Source organism: Oryctolagus cuniculus, chromosome 11, assembly GCF_051225735.1.
Source record: "Oryctolagus cuniculus isolate XC-2025 breed Fujian yellow rabbit chromosome 11, ASM5122573v1, whole genome shotgun sequence".
Lineage (NCBI taxonomy): Eukaryota > Metazoa > Chordata > Mammalia > Lagomorpha > Leporidae > Oryctolagus > Oryctolagus cuniculus.
Window position 1 is genome coordinate 52,330,147 of NC_142877.1, and position 12,474 is coordinate 52,342,620.

General features: G+C 52.3%; 1 long non-coding RNA gene across 2 annotated transcripts in view; it reads left to right on the forward strand.

Annotated features, from left to right (window-relative positions):
• Positions 1-12,343, forward strand: part of LOC149123462 (uncharacterized) — a 32,523-nt gene extending 20,180 nt beyond the window's left edge. Inside the window, exons 3-5 of one of the 2 annotated variants that reach the window (XR_016216705.1) lie at positions 5,244-5,350; positions 10,999-11,104; positions 11,456-12,343. This is a non-coding gene — a long non-coding RNA (uncharacterized LOC149123462). Of the gene's footprint in view, positions 1-5,243; positions 5,351-9,295; positions 9,550-10,998; positions 11,105-11,455 lie in introns of those variants that run through there. The other variant, XR_016216706.1, reaches the window with a different exon arrangement.
• Positions 12,344-12,474: the final 131 nt, after the last annotated feature.

The following is a 12,474-nucleotide window of genomic DNA, read 5'->3' on the forward strand; positions in this document are numbered from 1 at the left end:
TCCTGGCTCCTGGCTTCAGATTGGCACAGCTCTGGCTGTTACAGCCATCTAGGGATTGAACCGGCAGATGGAAGATCTCTCTCTCTCTCTGCTCTCTGTAGCTTTGCCTTTCAGATAAATAGACAGATCTTTAAAAGAAAGAAAGAAAGAAAGAAAGAGAGAGAGAGAGAGAGAGAGAGAGAGAGAGGGAGGGGGAGGGAGGGAGGGAGGGAAGGAAGGAAGGAAGGAAGGAAGAAAGAAAGAAAGATTTCAGGGTTGAGAGTAGAGCAGTTTGCGGAGAGCATACTCAGGAAGGGAATTATGCGGCAAACATATAGAATGCACTTCAAGTCCAAAGATATATAAGAGCTTATAGTATTAAGAGAATATATATGGGGGCTGGTGCTAAGCCTCTGCACCAGCATCCTACATGGGCACCAATTCGAGATCCAGCTGCTCCACTTCTGATCCAGCTCTCTGCTACAGCCTGAGAAAGTGGTAGAAAATGGCCCGGTTCTTGGGCCTCTGCACCCATGTGGGAGACCCAGAAGCTGCTCCTGGTTCCTGGCTTCAGATGGGCCCAGCTCCTGCCATTGTGGCCATTTGGGGAGTGAACCAGTGGATGGAAGACCTCTCTCTCTGTCTCTCCCTCTCTCTGTCTGTAACTCCGCCTCTCAAATAAATAAAATCTTTAAAAAAAGTTTGTGGAAATTTGAAATTAACAAAGAGAATACGTACATGTTGATCTTGACTGTCAGTGCTCTGTAGCCAAAGACCATGGCAGACACCTGTTGCTGAACAACACTGGGTTTATTGATTCCTTTCAAAACGAGTACAGTGAAAGGGGTTAGGAAAGAGTGAGAGCTGGACTTAGACCTGGTGATCTGGTCGAGGGGCCAATGAGGTACAGCTTTGTTCTGGATTGGATGTTATCAGCAAGCAGAATCTCTTAAAATTTTGTACGTGATTGACACTGACTTATTTGAGAAGCAGAGAGACAGAAAGCTCCCATCTTCTGATTCACACCAGCAAGAGCCAAGGCTGGATCAGTCTAAAGCTAGAAGTCCAGAAATCAATCCAGGTCTCCCGCATGAGTGGCAGGGACCAAAGTACTTGAGCTGTCATCTGCCACTTCCCAAGATGTGCATTAGTAGGAAGCTGGATTGGAAGCAGAGGGACTCCAATGTAAGGTATTGCAGTCCCCAGAAGGGATTTAAGCCGCTGCCCCAAACACCTGCCTCTCCACAAACTTACTTACTTTTTCTCTCTCTCTCTCCCCTCTGTATTTCTGCCTTTCAAGTAAATAAATCAATCTTTTAAAAAAGAAAAGAGACTGGAACCCAAAGCAGCAAACTTCTAACTGGAATTATTTCTTCGTTAGGGTGAGTTTTTCCCAAGATCCAAAAGGCAGATTTGCATTTCTGGGTGGATCCGGGAGCCTGCACCACCTTCAGCATTGAGACTTTCCCACAGTGCCCTGGGGCAAGCCTCACTAGGCAGTCACTTGTTTTCCTGTAATCCTGAGGACCCACAGAGGACCGATATTGAGGAAGGGCCTTGCTTCAGGTTGCTGAAGGCCAAGAGCATTAACCTTGGCACAGAACTAATCACGGACGGCAGGCGGCAGGCAGACCCAGTGAAGAGAGCCCAGACCGTGTGCCGCCAGAGTGCTCAAGGGCTTCCCGCCTTCCACTCGCTCAGTCCCCAGTCCTCAGTCCTGTGGGAGTGGGAGAGCCCTGAGGCTCTGGCTGGGGAACCAGCCAGGTCCAATCCAGAAACCGTGACAGGTGGGGGAGTGCAGGCTCTGGCTATGCTGCCCGGAGTTTGAAGCCTGACCCTACCAATTACTAGTTGTGCAACCTTGGGAGAATCACTCTGAGTCTTTAAGTCTCCAGTGGGAAGGACGAGAATTATTCCAGGAAGGCTGACGGGGATTAGAAGTCTGAAACCTGACTGGGCATCCCACCTGACTCCCTGGGGCTCCTGACCACCCAGTGCAGGCAGCACAGGGGCTGCAGGTGTTGTGAGCCCCGGGCTCAGCACTTGCTACCTGTGACCTTGGACAAGCCACAGCCTCTGGGAGTTTCAGCTTCCTAGCAGGGACTCCGGATTTCCCCAGCCAGCAGCCTGGGTTGGCACAGCTGTGACATCCTTCCAATAACCAGCCTCAGTCCGCCCACGCCCAGCACCTCCTCTCCCCTGAAGGAGACAAGACTCACCAGAGACTGACCCCTTGACTGTCTTTCCTCACACAGCACTCTCCAGGAAAATGCAAATTTATTTCCTGTGCCCGAAGCTGGTTCCACACCTCTCCTCTGTCACTTCCCTTTATCACCTCTGTATCTCTTTTTTAAGATGTTCTTTTTTATTTATTTAGTAATTTTTAAAATTTTATTTAGTTGAGAGGTAGAGCTATAGACAGAGAGAGAGATGGAGAGAAAGGTCTTCCATCCACTGGTTCACTCCCCAGATGGCCACAATGGCCAGAGCTGGGTTGGTCTGAAGCCAGGAGTCAGGAGCTTCTTCTGGGTCTCCCACGCCGGTGCAGGGGTCAAAGGACTTGGGCCATCTTCTACTGCTTTCCCAGGCCATAGCAGAGAGCTGGATTGGAAGTGGAATAGCCGGGACTGGAACCAGCACCTATATGGGATGCCAGCACTGCTAGCAGCAGCTTTACCCATTACGCCACAGCACTGACCCCTGTTTGTTTTTTGTTTTATTTGCTTTTTAAATTGAGAGACAGGGGCCAGCGCTGCGGCGCCGGCACTCCGGGTTCTAATCCGGTACTAGTCCCGGTTGCTCCTCTTCCAGTCCAGCTCTCTGCTGTGGCCCGGGAAGGCAGTGGAGGATGGCCCAAGTGCTTGGGCCCTGCACCCGCATGGGAGACCAGGAGGAAGCACCTGGCTCCTGGCTTCGGATCGGCGCAGCGTGCTGGCCGTAGCGGCCATTTGGGGAGTGAACCAACGGAAGGAAGACCTTTCTTTCTGTCTCCCTCTCTCACTGTCTAACTCTGCCTGTCAATAAAATAAAATAAATAAAAAATTGAGAGACAGGGAGAGGGAGAGGTTGGGAGAGAAAGAGCAAGAGCGCATGAGTTCCCATCCGCTGTTCTAGTCCCCAAATGCCCACAACGGTGAGGAGCTGGGAACTCAAGCTGGGTCTCCTTTGAGGATCGCAGGTACCCAAGTATTTGAACCCTCACGCCTGCTGCCTCCCAGGAACTGAAATCAGGAGGAAAGCCAGAATCTGAACCCAGGCTCCGTGACATGCAATGTGGGCATCTTTTTATTTTTTCCTTTTTCAAAGATTTATTTATTTACTTGAAAGGCAGAGTTACAGAGAGGGAGGGAGAGAGAGAGAGAGAGAGAGAATCTTCCATTTGCTGGTTCACTCCCCAGTGACCACAACAGCCAGGAGCCAGGAACTCCATCCAGTCCAAGTTTCCTAAGCAGGTGGGGGCCATCATCCACTGCTTTCTTAGGCATATTAGTAGGGAGCTGGCTCAGAAGTGGAGCAGCCAGGACTTGAACCAATGCTTATATAGGATACCTGTGACTCAGGCAGCCATTTAATCTGCTGTACCACCATGTCGGCCCCCAGATGTTGGTTGGCACCTTGCTAGGCTAAAAGCCTACCTTTTAAATACTATCTTTTTAACTGGTAGGGTGCAGGGTCCTGGGTTCATCTCTCTGTGCTGCTCATCCTTGGAATCTGAGTGCTGTGTGGGACAGCCCAGACCTGCAGGGATGGAGCTGCCTTGGCTGAAGCCAGGGGGAAATGCCGCAGCCAGGAATGCAGGGTAGGGGAGAAGTTTCTAGAAGGCAGGAAACAAGATAAAAAACATAAAAAAGGATAAAAGACCCCAAGGATACAATTCAGAACCGAGCTATGCTCTTCAGATATCAGTGCTCAGGGATGGGAGGGGCAGTGATGGGAGGTAGGTGGGATAAATCCGGGAATTTTCAGCAGAAGGTAGGAATGTGGGGGAGGGGAAGGGGGAAGGGGCCCCATTCCCACACCCACCAAGAACCAAAAGATCAGGAAGGTGCTGGTGTGGGAACTGTGTTTATTTTTTCCGAAGTCTAAAAATACAATGAAAAGAAAATACACATACACACCAACCTAGCCAGAAATGGGGGAAAGTGATCACAGCAACAGCTAATGCGAGACAGGAATTTCAGGAACTGGGACCTGAACTTGGAAATTCCAGCCCCTGACGTGGCTCTCGCAAAAGCTGCCAACTTCCAATCCAGGTCTGGAGCACTTTCCAGCAGCCTGGGCAGGGCAGGACAGGACGCAGGTGGATGCCAAGGGCAATCCCCCAGCCTGTTCAAGGCAGCAGTGGGGGAAGGGGCTCTCCCTGCAGCCACCTCTCAGAAGAGTTAACAGCAGCAACAGGCAACAACACTCTTTCCCAAGTGCTCTCAGATGCCAACCATTCTGCGAAGTGGTGTTATACCCATTTCACAGATGAGGATAGGGAGGGCTGGAGAGGTGCAGGAATCTGCCTAAGGTCTCCCAGCCAGCAAACGGCAGTGTTTTGAAGCCTGAGATCACAGATGGCTTCTGAGGAACTGCTGAACATAATGACCTTGTGCAACACACTTCCCCTTCAAGTTCAGCATAACCACACTGCGCAGTGAAGTTGGAGGCAGGCCCAAAAAATGGGCTATCCCCTGCCCTTAGCCCTAGGCCTGTAGTCCAGAAACGAAAGGTGGGAGTGGCTCAGGATGGAAACATCCTGGTCCTCAGACCTGGGGTTGCTCTGGCTGGTTTGAGAGGTCTGGGGCAGGCACTCAGGTGTGAGGTGGGCTGGGAGGTGTCAGGGGTGGCTTGGGAAAGCCAAAATGGACACGGAACCGTGGTCAGGGTACCCTTCCTGGCCCGGCTGAGATTTGGACCGGCCCAGCCCAGAAGATCTGAAGGCCTCCTCCCTTAATGAAATGCCCAGAGTTGCTATGGAAACCAGAGCTTCCAAATCCTGGCCCGAAAACGGGGAGAGAGGCGCTGTCTCCAGCCCAGCCAAGTGGAGCTTCGGGGCCTCCGCTGGGGACAGGAATGGGGCCAGAGCTGGAGGAAAATACGGGTGTCAGCCAAACGGCTCAGACCCTCAGCTCCCTGGCACCGTGGGAAGGGGCCTCTCAGGATCCAGGAGTCTGAGACAGGGGCAGCCCCCCCACACCCTCCTCGGAAAGGGGGCGGGAGCGGGGGTGCGGTGCCGAAGCTGGGCATTGCCCAGAATTGAACACCTTCTTTGTTCCCAGAGGAGAAAGCCAGCCAAATAGGTAAACAAAGAGAAAAGGCCAGAGTTCAGACGGCTAAGCGATAAAGCCTGGGACTGCCCGGAGCAGAGCGACCGACCAGAGCCGAGGTGGGTGGGGGAGGCGGAGGTGGAGAAGGGGGGGGCGGAGGAGGAGGAAGGGGAGGAAGGGAGGACGGGCAGCCAGTGTCTGCAGACACAGCCAACCTGCCCCCTCGCCCCTGCCGCTGCTCGGGCGCCCCCTTTTGGTCTCCACGCGGGAGCCGCTGTTTAGGGAATGCCAGCCCTCCAACAAGCTCACGGACCTTGTCAACACTGACCGGAAAGACTCTTATTTGGAAAACATTACAGGGCTGTGCATTTGGAGCAATGGCTTAAGCCCCCCCCCCCCCACACACACCCTGTATCCCCATTCAGCTCCCTGCTATTTAATGCAGGGAAGCAGCAGATGATGGGCCTGCCACACTTAAGGGAGTCCAGGATGGAGTTCCAAGCTCCTGGCTTCAAGCTGGCCCACCCTGGGTTGTCGGGCATTTGGGGCGTGAACCAGTGGATGGAACATTCATTCTCTCTCTCTCTCTCTCTCTCTCTCTCAAATACAATGAAAATAATTTAAATTTACATTTGAAAATGTAACTAGAAAAGATCACAATGCCCATGTTCAGAGAGCATCAAGTGCCAGGCCATATGGTACTACTGCTACAACTTGGTGAGATAAAAACTGTGCTGCTCTTTTGCTAAAGAGAAGAATCTGAGGGTGAGTAGAGAAAGCAGGCAAGGGCCCAAGCCAGTAACTCACAGAGTTGGATTTAGCCCAGGTTCTTCTGACTTGCCCTCCTTTTCATACTCTTGGAAATTTTTCTTTTTAACAATATTTATTTATTTATTTATTTGAAAGGCAGAATTACAGAGAGGTAGAGGTAGAGCAAGAGAGAGGTCTTCCATCCACTGGTTCACTCCCCAAATGGCCACAACGGCTGGAGCTGCACTGATCCAAAGCCAGGATCCAGGAGCTTCTTCCAGGTCTCCCACGCAGGTGCAGGGGCCCAAGGACTTGGGCCATCTTCTACTGTTTTTCCAGGCCATAGCAGAGAGCTGGATTGGAAGTGGAGCAGCCGGGACTTGAACTGGCACCCATATGGGATGCTGGCACCGTAGGTGGCAGCTTAACTCGCTATGCCACCGCGCCAACCCTGGAGATTTCTCTGAGCAGGCCCAGCCTGTCCTCATCCCTTCATTTTCCTGCTCTGTGTTACCTAAATACATCTCCAGGGCCAGTTCCCAGTTTGGAAGCTTGCTATTTCTAGGGTTCCTATAGAACTTGATTGTTTGGAATCCAAATGTATCTTTTTCTCGGAGAAAAATGTTAAGTGGGTCCAGAAATGCCACTTGACCCAGAATGTGGCTGACAGTGGTACAGCTCATCTGGTTCAGGATGAGCCTGGGCCCAACTGTCACTAATAAGACCATTTCCTAGAAAAAACGTACCTGTGGGGTTGGCACTGTAGTGTAGCTGGTGAAGTCACCACCTGCAGTGACGGCATCCCATATGGCATCGGTTGGAGATCTGGCTACCCTACTTCCAAACCAGCTCTCTGCTGTGGCCTGGGAAAGCAGTAGAAGATGGCCCAAGTCTTTGGGCTCCTGCACCCATGTGGGAGACCCGGAAGAAGCTCCTGGCTCCTGGCTTTGGATCGGCCCAGCTCTGGCCATTGCAGCCATCTGGGGAGTGAACCACGGATGGAAGACTTCCTCTCTCTCTCTCTCCCTCCCTCCCTCCCTCCACCTCTCTGTAACTGTGCCTTTCAAATAAATAAATAAATCTTTAAAAAAAAAAGAAAAGAAAAATGCCTGTGTTTACATGTTAGGAGAGAAGCACAGCTTTCTTTTCTTTTAAGATTTATTTATTTATTTGAGAGATAGAGTTATAGAAAGATAGAAGGGGAGAGAGAGAGAAAGGTCTCCCATCCACTGGTTCATTCCCCAGATGGCCACAATGGCCAGAGCTGGGCTGATCCAAAGTCAGGAACCAGGAGCTTCCTCTGGGTCTCCCATGTGGATAAAGGGGCCCAAGGTCTTGGGCCATTACCTTCTGCTTTCCCAGGTACATTAGCAGGGAGCTGGATCAGAAACGGAGCAGCTGGGACTCAAACAGGCTCCTGTGTTGGATGCCAGTGCTACAGGCAGAGGGTTAACCTACTGCACCACAGCATGGGCCCCAAAGCTTTTTTTTCTTGCTTTCTCCTCCCACATATGGCTGGATCTGTATTCCAGTTACTAGAGTGCCAAGGAGACTGATGATGTCATAAATATGGGTGCTGACCAAAGGCAGTGATTTTTCAAAGAAAAGTCTGGTGCGCTGTCATCTCCAAGTCCTTGTTGGCCCTCCGGAGATGCATTTTTTATTTGTTTGTTTGTTTAAAATTAATTAATTTATTCGAAAGGCAGAGTTACAGGGAGAGGGAGAAACAGACAGAGACAAAGAGAGAGATCTTCCAACTGCTGGTTCACTCCCCAGATGGCTGCAATGGTCTGGGCTGGCCAAGCCAAAGCCAGGAACATGCAGTTCCCTCTGGATCTCCCATGTGGGTGGCAGGGGCCCAGATACTTGGGGCCATCTTTGCTGCAGGGGGTTGGTTGGCTCAGAAGTGGAGCAACTGGGACTCAGCACCCATATGGGATTCCAGCATTGCAGGCGCTGGCTTGGCCTATTGCGTTGCACACCAGCCCGTGGAGCTGCCTTCTTGAACGGTTGGAGACAGCTTCACACTCACCCCCTCCACCCGCAAGCTTTCTCTGTGCCATCTAAGCAGTTCCTGCAGAGGCGGGTGTTAGGTGCTGGGGACAGCGCTACTGTCCATTTTAGCTTCTTCTTGTGTTCACTCTGGGAAGCAGCAGTGATGGCTCAGCTGACTGAGTCCCTGCCACCCATGTGGGAGACCTGGACAGAGTTCTCTTTGGCCCCAGGGCAGCCCTGCTGTTGGGGGCCTTTGGGGAATGATCCAGCACATGGAAGTGCTGTGTGAGTATAGGGGTTTGTGCGTGTGCCTGCGTTCATGCCTTTCTTGGTGAAGTAGTGAGCTCCCTGTTGCTGGTAGTAAGCAAGAAGAAGGAATATGACTGCTTACTGCTCGTGTGGTCGAGGGAAAGAACTATGGACCAGCAGAACTCTGAGACTCCTCTAAGTTCCGTACCCATTTGGTCAAATGTTATAGTGTATCTCCGTGTGCCCAGCACTATGCAGAGAGCAAAGTTCACAGCAGAGAACAAGATGGGGTCCTTGCCCTCCCGAGTGTATGGTGAGGATTACACATTAAATGAATAAGCACAACTAAACAGTTGACTGCAAATTGTAATACGGTTTATAAAAGAAAATGGTAGGGCCGGCGCCGCGGCTCACTAGGCTAATCCTCCGCCTTGCGGCGCCGGCACACCGGGTTCTAGTCCCGGTCGGGGCGCTGGATTCTGTCCCAGTTGCCCCTCTTCCAGGCTAGCTCTCTGCTGTGGCCAGGGAGTGCAGTGGAGGATGGCCCAAGTCCTTGGGCCCTGCACCCCATGGGAGACCAGGAGGAAGCACCTGGCTCCTGCCATCGGATCAGCGCAGTGTGCCGGTCGCAGCGCGCCGGCCACGGCAGCTATTGGAGGGTGAACCAACGGCAAAAGGAAGACCTTTCTCTATGTCTCTCTCTCTCACTGTCCACTCTGCCTGTCAAAAAAAAAAAAAAATGGTAGGGCATGTTATGAGGGAGTTGCAGAAAGAATCTAATAAAGGGATGGAGCCTAAAAGGCGTCCCCAAAGAACTGGCAGTGATTACAGAGTGCGAGGAGGTCAGTTATAGTGTGTTGTTGTGGGGGTGATGTTTCAGGGCAGAGGCAACAGCAGGTAAGACAGACCTAGGGCGGGAAAGAACTGTGTGACGGGGCAACTGTGAGTGAGGGAAGAAAAGCAAGCATGGGGGGGGGGTACTGTGGTGTAGCGGGTAAAGCCGCCACCTGCAGTGCCGGCATCCCACATGGGCGCCGGTTCAAGTCCTAGCTGCTCCACTTCTGATCCAGCTCTCTGCTATGGCCTGGGAAAGTAGTAGAAGATGGCCCAAGTGCTTGGACCCCTGCACCCAAGTGGGAGACCCAGAGGAAGCTCCTGGTTCCTGGCTTTGGATCTGCACAGCTCCGGATGTTGCGGCCAATTGGGGAGTGAACCAGCTGAAGAAGATCTCTCTCTCTCTCTCTCTCTCTCTCTCTCCCCCCCTCCTCTCTGTGTGTAACTCTGACTTTCAAATAAATAAATAAATCTTTAAAAAGAAAGAAAAGCAAGCCGGATGATGCTGATAAAGGAGCTTGGGCTAGCTCAAATAATTGGGTTCCTGCCATCTACCTGGTTCCAAGCTCTGGGGCTCTGGCTGTTGCAGGCATTTGGGGAGTGAACCAGTGGATGCAAGATCTCTATCTAACTCTCTCTCTGTCTCTCTCCCTGCCTTTCAAATACATAAATTGAAAGAAAATAAAAAAAAAAAAGATGTAGGCAGAGCTGAATTTACCCTGAGATCAGCTTTTCCTCATGGGAGGCTACAGCAGGTGAGCGCATGCTGCCCTTTCCCTTCCAGCTGTGGTCAGAGGCAGAGGGTATCTGAATATACAGTGAAGGTACCACTGATCCACAGCTCCCCAACCCTATCTTGGGCCCTGGGCTTGATCCCCAAGGTTGGGATTGATGCCCCTCCTGCCAGCTCCATTCTACCCTGTGCTCATCCCCAGCGTGGAACCTGCACTTTCACATCACAACCACGAGCTTTCTTCTGTGTGTCCTTGAGGGAGCCCAGTGCCCATATGGATGCTGGCGCTGCAGGCCCTGGCTTTACCTACTACACCACAGTGCCAGCCCCTGCTCTGCTGTGGTTTTAGCCGTTTTTTTTTTTTTTTAAGATTTTTATTAATTTATTTGACAGAATTATAGGTAGTGAGAAAGAAAGAGAGAAAGGTCTTCCAATCCACTGGTTCAATCCCCAAATGGCCAAAATGGCTAGAGGTGGGCCAATCCGAATCCAGGAGTCAGGATCTTCTTTAAGGTCTCCCACATGGGTGCTGGGGCACAAGGACTTGGGTCATCTTCCACTGCTTTCCAGGCCACAGCAGAAAGCTGGATCGGAAGTGGAGCAGCCGGGACTCAAACCTGCATCAATATGGGATGCCGGCACTGAAGGCAGAGGATTAACTTACTGCTCCACAGCACTGGCCCTCTCCTGTGTTTTAAGCATCTCTTACCTGCCTATGCCTGCCACCAGCCTGTTAAGCTCCTCTGCGTGGGGGTCACGATGATCTCATTCGTTATTATAGCCCCAGCGCCCAGCACCAAAGACTGGCCCATGGGAGAGCAGGAAGTTCAAGCCTTGGGGCCAATGGGTGCAAAAAATGTTTGGGGGCTGCTAGTGCATCTTTCTGGGTGGAAGTCTGAATTTTTTCATATAATCGCAAAGGATAGGTGACACCCCTCCCCCGCTCGGGGAAAAGCTTGTGGACCACTGTGTAGACATCCCATACACGCTTGTTTCTGATTGGGTGCATCCGTTGTGACTGTGGTAGTTGGTATCCCACAGTTATTGAGTTTATGATTATGGCTCCTCTTCAGGGTTCGGATGCTTTTAATGTTTTCCTTGGGTCAAGAAAACCCTCAGAAGAAGCCTTTGCTGGGGCGGGGCCCCTGGCTTCAGCCCCTGACCCTGTGCCCTCTCCACCCCCCACCCTCCCCCCCACGCCCCCAGCTTGAGACCCAGGCTTCCGCGGCTCCCAGCTTCTGCCCGAAGCCATCTTCTGGCTTGAAATCCACCTCGGGCGCCTGGCTGCTGAAAATATTCTTGGTGAAAGCAGGTAGGGATGGCTGGGGCAGCCGCGGAGAAGAAGGGGGGTTGGGGGGCACAGAGGGACGCTTTTCCCGAGAGCGACTCTGCCCCCTGCTGGCTGCCCCTCGCTCCTCTGCACCAGCGGCGGAGCCCCTGGTGGTTCGCAGACGGAGGGCGGGGCGCAGCCGCCCGGCGTCCGCAGTGGACCGGCCTCCCAGTCCACGGTCAGGCCTGGTCTTCCACTCCCCGATTAGGAGCTCAGGGGCTGAAGGGGGACGCGGAGGGGTGGAGGTCCCTCTGGAGCTCCCGGGAGGCCAGGCTTTTTCAGACTGGCTTTCCCATCGATCTCTTTTCTCGCGGTCCGATGCTGGATCCCCAGCCGGTTCTCAGCATCGCCTACACTCGGCGTGCGGCGCGCCAGCCTCCTCACATCACCATGGCAACGGGGGACCTCTGCATCCATCGCCGCGCTGAGAAGAGAGAGGTACCGGAGAGGCGCAAGGGAAACGCTCATGGCAAACAGCCGGGGTGGCCGGGAATCGCTGGGCTTCCTCGCCAGGACTCAAGATGCAGTCCTCCGAACTGACCGGCCCCTCCCAAGGGGCGTTGTCCAGGTGCTGTATACCCTGGAGTGAATCGCTTAACCCTCGCTAGGCATCACTTTTTTCGCCTGTGAGATAAAAATAATAGTAGCACCCACTTCACGGGGTTAGTGTAAGAATCCAATGAGGTAATGCATACGCAGCACTTCAAAGAGCCAGCGCTCAAAAATGCAGTTGTTGGGGCCCGCGATGGGCGCAGCAGATGCAGCCCCTACCTGGGACACCCGCATCCCGCATTGGAGTGACTGGTTCGAGTTCTGGCCACCCCGCCCTCGATCCAGCTTCCTGGTAATGTACATACCGGAGAGGCAGTGGATAATGGCCCAAGTGCTTGGGTTCCTGCCTCCTGCGTAGGGGGGCTGGAGTTTCAGGGATCTGCAGAGTCCAGAGCTCAGTGTCCCCATTCACTCCTCTTTTCTGTGTGTCCCTGTACCCAACACAATGCCACAGGCAGCATCTCATTAGTGACACTGAGTCCCTGCAGCAAGAGTGGCAGAGAGCTTATCCCCTACTGTGGTCACTTGGGTTTGACCACAATGGAAGGAAGAAAAAAAAAAAAAAAAAAAAAAAAACCTTGTAATTAAATGAATCTGTGATTCCTGCATAATGGAATTCAGTTATAATGGTGTGGGGCTTCTTTATGGAGTAGTAAAAATATTCTAAAATGGATTGCATGCAGTGCTGTTTGGCCAATGCTATGAATATACCAAAACCCACTGAGCTGTGCATTTTAAATGTGAATTGTGTTTCGATAAAGCTGTAACTTAAAAATAATCACCACAACCCAGGTTCTGGG